Source organism: Podarcis muralis, chromosome 1 (assembly GCF_964188315.1).
Source record: "Podarcis muralis chromosome 1, rPodMur119.hap1.1, whole genome shotgun sequence".
Lineage (NCBI taxonomy): Eukaryota > Metazoa > Chordata > Lepidosauria > Squamata > Lacertidae > Podarcis > Podarcis muralis.
In genome coordinates this window covers 21,414,019-21,429,031 of record NC_135655.1, presented here as the reverse complement: position 1 = coordinate 21,429,031, position 15,013 = coordinate 21,414,019, and positions in this window count along the sequence as shown.

Sequence of the window (15,013 nt, the reverse complement as noted above, 5' to 3'; positions counted from 1 at the left end):
ATTTATCATTTGTTCACCCCCACACTTTTAAGTGCATTTTTACCCATTGCTTTCCAAAGCAATGGATTTGTTGCGGTAGGGCAGCAAAACACTTTTATCCACTTTAACTGCACAAGCCTGAAAAGGTTCTGGTATGCGCTTGAACTTCCCCTGTAAAACAGTGACAGTTTTGAGGACACCCAAAGAGGACAGATACTTACAGCAGTTGTGCAGAACCTCCCTTTCTGTTAGAAAGCTTCTGATTCTTTATGATCTGCTATTTATGCAAACTGCAATGTGAGCACAGTGCTTCATTAATACTTAACCGGGAATGTTGAAAGGTATTTGTTTTAAACATTGTCCAAACATTGCCAAAGAAGAGTCTTTGCTCTTCAGGCAAGGATAAATCCATTTGCTGACCTTGGCTGGGGACAGGGGTGCCCCATGATATTCTTGTAAAGAAGCTGGTAAAATGCGGTCTTGACTATGCTACCACTCAGTGGATTTGTAACTGGCTGACTGACCGAACCCAAAGGGTGCTCATCAATGGTTCCTCTTCATCCTGGAGAAGAGTGACTAGTGGGGTGCCACAGGGTTCTGTCTTGGGCCCGGTCTTATTCAACATCTTTATCAACGACTTGGATGATGGACTCAAGGGCATCCTGATCAAATTTGCAGATGACACCAAACTGGGAGGGGTGGCTAACACCCCAGAGGACAGGATCACACTTCAAAACGACCTTGACAGATTAGAGAACTGGGCCAAAACAAACAAGATGAATTTTAACAGGGAGAAATGTAAAGTATTGCACTTGGGCAAAAAAAATGAGAGGCACAAATACAAGATAGGTGACACCTGGCTTGAGAGCAGTACATGTGAAAAGGATCTAGGAGTCTTGGTTGACCACAAACTTGACATGAGCCAACAGTGTGACGCAGCAGCTAAAAAAGCCAATGCAATTCTGGGCCTCATCAATAGGAGTATAGCATCTAGATCAAGGGAAGTAATAGTGCCACTGTATTCTGCTCTGGTCAGACCTCACCTGGAGTACTGTGTCCAGTTCTGGGCACCACAGTTCAAGAAGGACACTGACAAACTGGAACGTGTCCAGAGGAGGGCAACCAAAATGGTCAAAGGCCTGGAAACGATGCCTTATGAGGAACGGCTAAGGGAGCTGGGCATGTTTAGCCTGGAGAAGAGGAGGTTAAGGGGTGATATGATAGCCATGTTCAAATATATAAAAGGATGTCACATAGAGGAGGGAGAAAGGTTGTTTTCTGCTGCTCCAGAGAAGCGGACACGGAGCAATGGATCCAAACTACAAGAAAGAAGATTCCACCTAAACATTAGGAAGAACTTCCTGACAGTAAGAGCTGTTCGACAGTGGAATTTGCTGCCAAGGAGTGTGGTGGAGTCTCCTTCTTTGGAGGTCTTTAAGCAGAGGCTTGACAACCATATGTCAGGAGTGCTCTGATGGTGTTTCCTGCTTGGCAGGGGGTTGGACTCGATGGCCCTTGTGGTCTCTTCCAACTCTATGATTCTATGATTCTATGAAGGGGGGTGCAGTTTACATGTTACCACCTGATGGTGTACAGGTTAAAGAGGGAATGGTTTGTAAACTCAAGAAATCCCTGTATTGTTTGAAACAGAGCACTCGATACTGGCACACTAAACTAACAGTTCTGAAGGCTGGCGGGGGGCAAAAGTCTTTGTCCCCCCTGCCTGCCTTCCCAGGGGCTTTTAAATCGCCCCGGACAGCGGAGAAGTCCTCCACTGTCCCGGGGCGATTTTAAAATGCCGCCCGCCAGCATTTTAAGATCGCCCCGGACAGCGGAGAAGCCCTCCGCTGTCCCAGGGTTTTTTAAAATGCTGGGGGTGGGAAGAAAAGCCCTTGTCCCCCCCCCAGCCTTCAGAAGAGGTCGGGGGACAGACTGTCCCTGGACCTGGTCTGAAGTCGGTTTCCCTAGGAACGCATTAATTGATTTTCAATGCATTCCTATGGGAAACCGTGCATCACAAGACGAAAAACTCGCAAGAAGAAAAAACTTGCGGAACGAATTAATTTCGTCTTGCAAGGCACCACTGTAGTAACAATGTTCCACATGTGGTGGGAATGCCGACCTATTAAACAATTCTGGAATGAAATCTATGAAGAACTTAAAAAGATGTTTCAAATATCTTTCAGAAAAAAACCGGAGGCATTCCTTTTAGGTTTAATTACAAATGATATCCCCGAAAATCAAAGGAAAGTATTCCTTTATGCAACAACAGCTGCCAGGATGCTTATAGCTAAAAACTGGAAAGGCAGAAAAATTCCATCAGTGAAAGATTGGCAAATTAAATTTTGTGAATACATAAATTTGGCAAGACTCACAGCTTACATAAGGGGACAATCAGACCAGAAATTATTAAAAGAATGGGGCTGTGCTAAAGAGTATATGAAAAAACATTGTTCTGGAGATAGTATATTGGTATGTAATGAATGATGCTTTACAGGGTTAAAGAAAAAGAAAAATGGTATAAAAAAAAAAAGTACCAAGGTGGAAGTAATCTAATTAGACACAACAATACAGTAAGAGTAATTTTTTTTGAGGTCTTAGAACAAAGAAAGGAAGTCAATTTGTGTTTATGTACGTATTGATATGGGTTTTTTTTTCTGTAGATGTGTGTTTTTTCGTTTTTGTTTAGTTTAGTTTTGTTTCCTTTGCTTTTTTTTTTTTTTGCTTTTTTCCCCTTTTCTGTTTTTCCCCCCTATATGTTCCGGGGATTTTTGTTTGTATAGTATTATTTTGGATTCAATGTTTGTAATTTTTGTTATGATTCTGCATTGAAAATAAAAAAAATCAATTAAAAAAAAGAAGAAGAAGAATGGATACGTTTGATCTTCTTGCAGTCCATGGGACTCTCAAGAGTCTCCTCCAGCACCATAATTCAAAAGCATCAATTCTTCGGCGATCAGCCTTCTTGATGGTCCAGCTCTCACTTCCATACATCACTACTGGGAAAACCATAGCTTTTACTATATGGACCTTTGTTGGTAAGGTGATGTCTCTGCTTTTTAAGATGCTGTCTAGGTTTGCCATCGCCATTCTCCCAAGGAGCAGGCGTCTTTTAATTTCGTGACTGCTGTCACCATCTGCAGTGATCATGGAGCCCAAGAAAGTAAAATATCTCACTGCCTCCATTTCTTCCCCTTCTATTTGCCAGGAGGTGATGGGCCCAGTGGCCATGATCTTCGTTTTTTTGATGTTGAGCTTCAGACCATATTTTGCGCTCTCCTCTTTCACCCTCATTAAAAGGTTCTTTAATTCCTCCTCACTTTCTGCCATCAAGGTTGTGTCATCTGCATATCTGAGGTTGTTGATATTTCTTCCGGCGATCTTAATTCCAGCTTGGGATTCATCCAGCCCAGCCTTTCGCATGATGAATTCTGCATATAAGTTAAATAAGCAGGGAGACAATATACAGCCTTGCCGTACTCCTTTCCCAATTTTGAACCAATCAGTTGTTCCATATCCCGTTCTAACTGTAGCTTCTTGCCCCACATAGAGATTTCTCAGGAGACAGATGAGGTGATCAGGAACTTGCCATAGTTTGCTGTGGTCGACACAGTCAAAGGCTTTTGCATAGTCAATGAAGCAGAAGTAGATGTCTTTCTGGAACTCTCTAGCTTTCTCCATAATCCAGTGCATGTTTGCAATTTGGTCTCTGGTTCCTTTGCCTCTTCTAAATCCAGCTTGCACTTCTGGGAGTTCTCGGTCCACATACTGCTTAAGCCTGCCTTGTAGAATTTTAAGCATAACCTTGCTAGCGTGTGAAATGAGTGCAATTGTGTGGTAGTTGGAGCATTCTTTGGCACTTCCCTTCTTTGGGATTGGGATGTAGACTGATCTTCTCCAATCCTCTGGCCACTGCTGAGTTTTCCAAATTTGCTGGCATATTGAGTGAAGCACTTTAACAGCATCATCTTTTAAAATTTTAAATAGTTCAGCTGGAATATCATCACTTCCACTGGCCTTGTTATTAGCAGTGCTTTCTAAGGCCCATTTGACTTCACTCTCCAGGATGTCTGGCTCAAGGTCAGCAACCACACTACCTGGGGTGTACGAGGCATCCATTTCTTTCTGGTATAGTTCCTCTGTGTATTCTTGCCACCTCTTCTTGATGTCTTCTGCTTCTGTTAGGTCCTTTCCACTTTTGTCTTTTATTATGGAAATCTTTGTACGAAATGTTCCTTTCATATCTCCAATTTTCTTGAACAGATCTCTGGTTTTTCCCATTCTATTGTTTTCCTCTATTTCTTTGCATTGCTCATTTAAGAAGGCCTTCTTGTCTCTCCTTGCTATTTTTTGGAAATCTGCATTCGATTTCCTGTATCTTTCACTATCTCCCTCGCATTTTGCTTGCCTTCTCTCCCCTGCTATTTGTAAGGCCTCTTTGGACAGCCACTTTGCTTTCTTGCATTTCCTTTTCAGTGAGATGGTTTTAGTTGCTGCCTCTTGTATAATGTTACGAGCCTCTATCCATAGTTCTTCAGGCACTCTGTCCACCAAATCTAAATCCTTAAACCTGTTCCTCACTTCCACTGTGTGTTCATAAGGGATTTAACTTAGATTGTATCTTACCGGCCCAGTGGTTTTTCCTACTTTCTTCAGTTTAAGCTTGAATTTTGCTATAAGAAGCTGATGATCTGAGCCACAGTCAGCTCCAGGTCTTGTTTTTTCTGACTGTATAGAGCTTCTCCATCTTTGGCTGCAGAGAATATAATCAATCTGATTTTGATGCTGCCCATCTGGTGATGGCCATGTGTAGAGTCGTCTCTTGTGTTGTTGGAAAAGAGTGTTTGTGATGACCAGCTTGTTCTCTTGGCAGAACTCTATTAGCCTTTGCCCTACATCATTTTGATCTCCAAGGCCAAACTTGCCAGTTGTTCCTTTTATCTCTTGACTCCCTACTTTAGCATTCCAATCCCCTATAATGAGAAGAACATCCTTCTTTGGTGTCATTTCTATAAGGTGTTGTAAGTCTTCATAGAATTGGTCAATTTCAGTTTCTTCAGCACCAGTGGTTGGTGCATAAACTTGGATTACTGTGATGTTAAAAGGTCTGCCTTTGATTCGTATCGAGATCATTCTATCATTTTTGAAATTGCATCCCAGTACAGCTTTCGCCACTCTTTTGTTGACTTTGAGGGCCACTCCATTTCTTTTATGGGATTCTTGCCCACAGTAGTAGATATGATGGTCATCCGAACTGAATTCGCCCATTCCCATCCATTTTAGGTCACTGATGCCCAGGATGTCAATATTTATTCTTGCCACCTCATTTTTGACCACCTCCAACTTACCCAGGTTCATGGTTCTTACATTCCAGGTTCCTATGCAATCTTTTTCTTTACAGCATTGGACTTTCCTTCCACCTCCAGGCATATCCGCAACTGAGCGTCCTTTCGGCTTTGGCCCAGCCGCTTCATCAGCTCTGAATCTACTTGTACTTGTCCTTCGCTCTTCCCCAGTAGCATGTTGGACGTCTTCCGACCTGAGGGGCTCATCTTCCAGCGTCATAACTTTTATATGCCTGTTGTCTTTGTCCATGGAGTTTTCTTGGCAGGGATACTGGAGTGGCCTGCCGGTTCCTGCTCCAGGTGGATCACATTTGGTCAAAACTCTCCACTATGACTTGTCCATCTTGGGTGGCCCTGCACGGCATAGCTCATAGCTTCTCTGAGTTATTCAAGCCCCTTCGCCACGGCAAGGCAGTGATCCATGAAGGGGAGGCAGTGATCCATGAAGGGGATTGGAAAGCCCCATTCAAGCTCCATTCAAGACTGGAAAGCACTAAAACGCATAGCCAGATATCTAAAGGGTACTATGCACTACAGATTAAGGTTTACTAACCAAAAATATGAAGGTCTTGAAATTTATGCTGACGCGAGTTTTGGAGATGACGCCACTGACAGTAAAAGCACTTCAGGAATGTGTTACTTATATAATTAATGTCAGTTTGGTCTTGCAGAAAGCAAACTACAGTGAGCTGAGGGGAGTGACATTTTGCAGTCGTGGGTGGGCGGTGTGCCAAATGTCCGACATTGGTGGCTCGCTCTGCCCCCGGCTGCAGGGCGCACGCAGTTAAACTATCCAAAAAGGGTGATAACACACATTTATGTAGCTGATTACCGTATATAGTGGACAGTAGAAAAGAATTTGTTCTACAGTGTCCAGCACATTTAAATAACATAAGCAATGTTTCTAGGGATGTTTAAGTATCTGCCCTTAACAAAAGCTGACGGGAAAATGTTCAGTTGGGTTAACATAAATGCCCTGCATTGGTCTGGAATCATTAACTTTAAGATAGAAGTGATCCTGTTATCGGTTGTATTTAAACCATAGAACCTGGGGGAGCAGATTTTATCTATAGCTGACTCATGTTTTGTTTTTCAAAAGCAATCTAATTTGGATATTGCAATACATATATTGCTCACAAAAATTATTCCAAGTCAATACTAATAGATCTAATTTTGCTGTGTATGAATTGGCGCCATCTGGATTTTTAGAAGTCCTTAAGTCAGGCATGATCAAAGTGTGGCCAGATTAGGCCTGCCATTCAGTTTAATCCAGCCCATGTGGCAGTTTATTTCCTGGGGTGAAATCAAAAAAGCTCAAGAACTTTGGGGGGAAATCCCAAAAGAAGCTCAACAACTTTAATCCTAAAAAAAAGCTTTAGTCGGCCCTCACACATGTTCACTTCATCAAATCTGGCCCTCTTTGAAAAAAGTATGGACACCCCTGCCTTAAGTAAATCAGAAAGCTGACTCGAAGGTTGGGAACGAAAAAGGTACCCTCAGCTCTAATATCCCTAACGTGAAAGGAGTGGGTTATTCAGCAACCAGGAAAACCAGAGCAAACAATGATGAAACATAGTTGATTTACCCATCCACCTAAGTTAACTAAGTTGCAAAATATTTATTCAGCAACTTGGTTACAGAATACCAGAACTGATAGGAGGCTATAATGTTGACTGAACATCCAACATCCACTGGGGTCATAATTTTAGCTTACACAACAGGTAGCAGGTACAAAGGAGCTGGTTACAATAAGGCAGGTGTCTGCTGTTTCCTGGCCAGCCCCAGTACTTCTCCATCTTGCTTGCTGCTGCAGTCCCTGTTGCAATCTTTGGTCTGCCCTGCTACCCTGTCTCTTGTCTCAGTGCCTACAGTTGGATGTGATCTATATTCCTGCTTAAAACTCCATATGGGAAGCATGCATAAGGTACTGCTTTACAAACGTTTAGAACAAGGGTGCGGAATTCAAAACCCATGGGCTAGAAGCAACCCACAGACTGGTTTAACCTGGCCACTGGATCCCCTCCCACCCACCAGCTGTTCAGCAAATAAAAGCTGAGAGAGAAAAGGACTGGTGTTGTACCGAGGGTCCAGTTGCAGCTCCTTGCTCTGCAAAAATATCTGCAGAGAGAGACTTTCACTTCTTGGAAATCTGTCAGAAGGGTCCATGCATTTTGTCATTGCTTGAATGTCATTTCTGGAGATGCAATTGCATTTTGAAGTTGGAGGCTTCGAAGAGTTCTAAGGCAGGGCTTGCAATTTAGCTGTGCATTAATGTTATTTGCACTCTTCTGCTGGGGTTACTGATTTGCAGCCAGGACAGGTAAAAGGCCTTGGAGAGATTTGGTTTGTTTGTTTGTTTGTTTACAAAATGTATATAAATAAAAAAGTTTGTGGAGAAAATTGAATTGTAAAACTTGAGTGGTGTTACCAAGAATTGAATAACATATGCCTGTTTCCATGGGAAATAGCTGTGTGTGTGTGTGTGTGTGAGAGAGAGAGAGAGAGAGAGAGTGAGAGTGAGAGATTGTGTGTGTGTGTGTGTGTGTGTGTGTGTGTGTGTTAAGGGCAGGGGTTTTTTTCAGCCGGAACTCACCAGAACTTAGTTCTGGCACCTCTCAGGTAGGCACCATTGCCATTATAAGAGAACAAGGGAGGCGTTCATGTTGAGTTCCGGCACTTCTTTTTCTAGAAAAATAAAACTGGTTAAGGGTATGCAATTGGGTGTCGTCCTGGCTCCTCACATTTCTGCAGCTGACCCCTGCCTGCTACTGGCAAGGAATCATGCAGAGTCTTCAAGGTTACCCACCCTGGTTTGAACATAAGGCAAGATAATGCATGCCACAAGGCACTGAAACTTCCAGGCCAGATTATCTAGATGGGGATTAAAGGATGTTTTTGAGAGGGGAAACCCCAACATCAAACCTACGTTCTTCTCCAACAGACATAAGACTTTCTCTTATATTGACTACGTGCTAATTAAAGAAGGGAATGAAATCAGTGTTAGAACAGCAAAGACTATGGGAATATGGATTTCAGACCATGCTCTACTATTTGTGGAGCTGGGACAGGAAGAGGATGGAAAAAGCAGGACATGGCGGCACAATAACCTAACAATGGCAAAAGAGATTAGAATAGAATAGATTCTTTATTGTCATTACACAAGTGCAACATTGCACAAGTGCAACGAAATTGGATGCCATCTTTTAAAAACAACAAAAGCAAAACAACAACAACAACCAAACAAACCACATTCCAGCCACACCCACACCAACACCCATCAAACTCCCAGGTCACACTATCGAGTTACAGCATTCAAAAAGGCCACAGCTCTTGGATAGAAACTGTTTTTCAGTCTATTTGTCCTTGACTTGATGTTTCTATATCTCCTGCCAGAAGGCAGTAGTGCAAACAGACTGTGTCCCGGGTGAGATGAATCCTGCAGGATGTTGTTTGCTTTCCTAAGACAACGGGAACCGTACAGTTCTTCCAAAGATGGGAGAGGATGACCAATAATCCTTTGGGCTGTGGTTATGACCTTCTGGAGCACCTTCCTCTCCCTAGCTGTACAACTGGAGAACCAAGCACAAATACAGTATGTAAGAATGCTCTCTATGGAGCCTCGGTAGAAGGACACCAGCAGTCTCTCACTCAGATTGTTCTTCTTCAAAAGTCTGAGGAAATAAATTCTCTGCTGGGCCTTCTTCACCAGAGCAGTGGTATTTGCGCTCCAAGTCATGCCCTGATCGATAGTTACTCCCAAAAACCTGAATTCCGCCACCCTCTCCACCCGTTCCCTGTTGATATACAAGGGCTGAATGTCCGCCTTTTTCCCCCTGTAATCCACCACCAATTCCTTGGTCTTAGCCGTATTAAGAGCCAGATTGTTCTCTCCACACCAAACACAGAGCCGCTCCACCTCGTCCCGATAGGCGGACTCATCCCCTCCTGAAATGAGCCCTACCACCGTAGTGTCATCAGCAAACTTGATGATTTTGTTGCTGGAATAGATGGCTGTACAGTCATACGTATAGAGAGCATAGGGCAGGGGACTCAACACACAACCCTGTGGTGAGCCGGTGTTAAGGCTAAGGGCTGTGGACATATGTGACCCTACTCTAACCCTCTGAGAACGTTCTGACAAAAAATCCAAAACCCAGAGACAGGTGGAGTTGGAGAGTCCAATCGCCTCTAGCTTGGACACCAGTCTATGGGGGAGGATAGTGTTAAAAGCAGAGCTAAAATCCACAAACAGCAGCCTCACATAACTCCCCGGCTGCTCCAGATGGGACAGAGCAGCATGGAGAGTGGTGGTGATAGCGTCTTCTGTGGATCTATTTGCCTTGTATGCAAACTGGTAGTTGTCAAGAGTTGATGGAAGACAGGAAATAATGTGACGGCGCACCAGTTTCTCAAAACACTTCATGATGATTGGAGTCAGTGCAACTGGTCTGTAGTCATTCAAACTACTGATTGTGGATTTTTTAGGCAGAGGGACAATAGTTGACGACTTCAGGCAGGGTGGGACAATAGACTGGTGTAAGGACTTATTGAAGATCTTAGTAAAGACCCTCGCCAGCTGATCCGCACAGCCCTTCAACACCTTTCCAGTGATGCCATCAGGTCCAGCCGCCTTCCTCGGATTCGCCATCCTCAATACCTGTCTCACCTCATGCTCCTCTACCGTGAATGAGGGGCCCCTATGGGCTGGTGGCTGTAATACCGGCGTCTCAGGTGGCTCCTTCTCGAAGCGAGCAAAGAAGAGGTTAAGCTCCTCCGCCAGCAAAGGGTCACCGTCGACAGCACCAAGGTTAGGTTTGTAGTTGGTAATATGCTGAATCCCCTGCCACATCTGTCTTGTGTTGTTGCTCCTTAAATTATCCTCAATCCTCAGCCTATAATCCAATTTTGCCCGTCGAATACCCCTCTTCAAGTTTGCTCTTGCCACACTGTAAAGCTGCACCTCGCCTGACCTGAAAGCCCTGTTCCTTTCCCGCAACAGGCACTGGACCTCTCTATTCATCCAGGGTTTCTGATTGGGGTAAAACCGGATGGATTTATTTACTGTGACAGTGTCTGTGCAGTGATTGATATAGCACAGAACTGCCGCCGTGTGTTCCTCCAGGTCTGTACGATCGAAAATATCCCAATTGGTTCTCTCAAAACAGTCCTGCAGCTGGTGAATAGCACCTTCAGGCCAGATTTTAACAGATTTTAATATTGTGGGAGCCCGTTTCCTGAGTGGGATATATGCTGGTACCAGGAACAGAGACATATGGTCGGACTGGCCCAAGTGTGGCAGCTGTAAAGCCCTATAGCCGTGATTTACATTCGAATAAACTTTATCCAGTGTCTTGTCCCCTCTTGTGGGACATTTCACATGCTGATAGAGCGTTGGGAGCACTGTTTTAAGTTCAACATGGTTGAAGTCTCCCGCAATGATGTGCACAGCTTCAGGATACTTGTCTTGCTGGCTGCTGATAAGGCTCTGCAGGCATCCCAAAGCCAGGTTGGCATTGGCATCTGGTGGCACGTACACACCAGTTAACATAACAGCTGTGAACTCCCTAGGGAGATAGGCTGGTCTACATTTAACAGCCACATATTCCAAATCCGGTGAACAGTGACTGCCCACAGTCTTCGAATTATTGGACCAGCATTTGTTCACATATACACACAGCCCCCCTCCTTTGGTTTTTCCGAAGTCCATGCCTCGGTCATGACGATGTACCGCACAGCCTTCCAACTGAATAGCTGTGTCTGGTATGGACGGTTGAAGCCATGTCTCAATGACAAATAAAACGCAGCAATCTTTTACAAGGCTGTTCTTTGCTGCCTGCAGCCTCAATTCATCCATCTTGTTGGCAAGAGATCTCACATTAGCAAGAAATATGCTAGGGAGCGGTGGTTTAGATGGACTCCTCTGCAATCTTACCAGGACGCCAGCCCGACAACCCCGCCTTTGCCTCCTCTTGACAGGGAATATATCAGAAAACAAATTGGTTGGTATTTTAAAGAGAATAATGGTTCGGCCGAGATACCGGTAGTATGGGACGCTTTCAAAGCTGTTATAAGAGGACATTGTATACAGAAAGAGATTGCGATTAAGAAGGATTGGTACTCGGGGAGACAGGAAAAAATTAAAGAGATTGAAATTTTGCAACAACAGCAACAGGTTAAATTTCTAAGGAGCAGACAGGAGCAGTTAAGAAAGTTAAAACAGGAATTGGATGAGCTGGATATAGTTGCGGTGTGGAAGAGAGATAATATGATCAAAAATGATTTTCAGAGAACCTCAATAGGATCATATAAGAGACTGGCAAACTATTTAAAGAAAAGAAGGGATAAACAGAGGGTTAAGGCCATTAAGACCAGAAGGAAAATACTTACACAAAGCTCTAGAGAAATAAGGAAAGAATTTGCAGGATTCTATCAATCTTTATATAAAGAAGAAAATAAAAATATTAGTAGGGAAAGTTTGGGGTTTAAAATCAAAGAAAGTGATAGATTAAGACTGAAGGAGGAAATTTCTTTGGAAGAAATAGAGAATGTAGTTAAATCATTTAAAAGTAAGAAATTTCCAGGATTAGATGGAATTACGGCATACTTTTATAAAGAAACAATTGATATCCTGGGCTCAGAACTTTAAAAAGTATTTAATAATATCTTAGATGGGGGTAAAGCCCCAGACATTTGGAAACTAGCGGAAATAGTAGAGACAACCACAAAAGGACCCTACAGAGGTGGGGTCATACAGAGGAGAAGAAGGAAATTGTAAAAAAGACAAAGATGGATATCAATAGGGAAAAAATTAAATACTTGGGGGTAAATATTATTAAAAATATTGCTAGGATTCCAGATGTAAATTACAAAGAAGCGTGGAGGAAGATCAAGAAGGACATAAAATCATGGAAAAATAAGAATTTATCTATTCTAGGTAGGATTAGAGCAGTTAAAATGTTTGTGGTACCAAAATTATTATATTTATTTCAAGTAATTACGCTACCCATTAGGAAAATATGGTTCAAAACATGGAATAAGGTATTTAAAAATTGGATTTTTGGAAGTAAAAGAGTTAGAACCCCAGACATAGTAAATTATTCATCTCAAGAAGAGATGGGATGGGGAATACCGAACTTAGAATTTTACTATGAAACATTCCAATTGAAAAATCTAATAGATATTTGGATATAAGGATGGGATTAAATGGACAAGGCTGGAGAATGAAATAAGTGAAGGAATAGGAAGAGAAGGGATATTTAATAGAGATATTAATACGGCTTTTAAGAAGACAATAGGACCAAGGAAAACTGTGTTAGGAATCTGGAAGAATTGGAATACGAAATGGATACCAACATACTCAAGGTGGACACCATTAAAATATATGCAGGAGGGTCAAAGGGAACCGGGTTGGTGGAAGAAATTAGAAGGTCAGGGATTTTATACATTAAAAGGTATGTTCGATGAAGAAGGGAATTTAATTACAAAAAAAGTTTTTTTAGAAAAATTAGGAAAACAATATTGGCTGAAAGTGCAAGAACTTTATGATTTAATAAAAACGGAAAGAGCAGAGGAAACGATGAGGACAGAAATGAAAATAGATATGGTGCTGAACAAAAGACAAATAACGGAGAAAGGGATAGCAGGGGTGTTATATAAACTGCTGATAAGCGACAAAGAAATAATGATAAGGATAATCCAAATTAAATGGGAGCAGGAAGGTATGATCCATCCAAACAGGCCCAAGAACTGATGAAGAATATAAACAATATTAAAATAGAAAAGTATAAAGAATTAAGTAGAATTTTTTTTAAAAAATGGTATACAACTCCGGCACAAATGTCGTATATAGTGAAAGGGTTTAGTCCCAAATGCTGGCATTGTGGTCAGGAAAAAGGACTATATTCACACATGTGGTGGGAATGTAATCTTGGCAAAAGATTATAAAGGTAATGTCAGGGCCGCCCAAGGTCCCAGCTCACAAGAGACCAACGCCAAGTCCACTTTATTTACAAAAGTCTTTATTGAAGTACATTGCTTGCTCCACAGCCGAGGCGCGCAGCCCCACGTCTGTTACGCTTAGACCGCCAAAGTCCCCTCTGAATCAGTCCCGCCTCCACACCAGTTTAAGAGGCTTGTGCTGGTCCACCTCTTCCTGTCCTTTCTTTTCTGCAGGGTCTTTCTGCCCCCCTGGGTTCCTTCCCTCCTGGATTCCCCTGACGCTGAATCCCCAGACGCCTGCTCTCCCCTCCTTCGTGCTTTGGGACCAGGCTCCTCCTCCGGGCTCTCCTCATTTCCGCGCGCCTCCACATTTGAACTTGGCACGCGTTCGCTACCCCTGACCTTCCTCTTGACAGTTACACTGCTCTCTGTGCTACTCTCCGCCCCCTCCGGCAGGACGGCTTGTCCCGATCTCCTTCCTCTCTCTGCTTCCTGCTCTGCTCCGTCTGTCCCACTGGGAACTCCACCCTCTTCACTCCGTTCCGGCGGGGAAGCCGGCCCCGATCTCCAACTCCCACTCGGGGTTCCCCTACTGCTCCCCTGCTCCTGACTGGTCCCCCCTGTGGCTCCCCTTGGCCTGACCAGAGGCGCTCCCTTTTGGGAATCCTCCGAGTCACTTGAAAGACTCATGGAAAACCTCAAGTCATTGTCATCCTCCTCCTTCTCACTCCGGGATCCTTCCCCCTCGCTCTCAGTCTCCTCCCTCATCTGTGCCTCTCTCCCTGAACCCCTGACAGGTAATTTCTGGATTATTTAAAATAAACATAGAAGTTAATAGGGATTTGTTATTTTCGGGAATACTGGGAAATAACAAAGTAAAAAGTAATAAGCAAGAGTTGTACAAGATTATGATTTTAGCTGGAATGGCAGTTATTGCTTTGGGATGGAAAGAAAAGGCCAAATGGAATATGGAAAAATGGAATGATTATGTTTTTGAATACGTACAATCAGAAATATTCGCACAGATAGTGGCAGAGGATAGATGGGAAAATAAATGCCAAAGAATCACAAATAAATGGGCATTTTACAGGAAATGGATAAAAAGAGGGGAAGCCAACCCTAACATACAAGCTCGGAAGGGAGGGGAAGAAAAAAAAGTAAACCAGATGGTATTTTGAATTGATTTTGTTATGTAAGCCTTTTTTCAGAAACCATATATATTAATGTTATGTAGTTATGCATTGTAGTACGAATGAATTTTGTTTTGTAGTCTTTGTTTTATAGAATACATATAATAATGTTATGTTACTAAGCAAATTTAATAAAACAGTAAAAAAACACAATAAACTTCACCTAACAGGAGGGCCTTTTTCTATCATCCCAATATGCATAGATGAAGCAGCTTTAAAATACCAGGAATTTCAGTGTCTCCCTTGCAAATGCACACACTCTCTCACTAGATGGCAGACTTTAACCATTTCACACAAGTTTCCTCCCCCAAAATGTGAGAGGCTCTTATTTATTTTGTGTATGGGCATGCGTGTACCTTTGAGGTATAAGTAATTAGGTTTCTTTAAAAACAACAACTCTGAAGGGTTTTTTTGTCCATGGGGGATGAAGACTTCATAGTTGGCTGTATTATACACTTTTGCTTACTTTGTGCAATGGGGTCATTAGTGCTTTATGTAGAGTTTCGAGAAACATACTGTGCAGGTTTAAATTATTGTGATCCTTGTCTATGAGCAATGAGG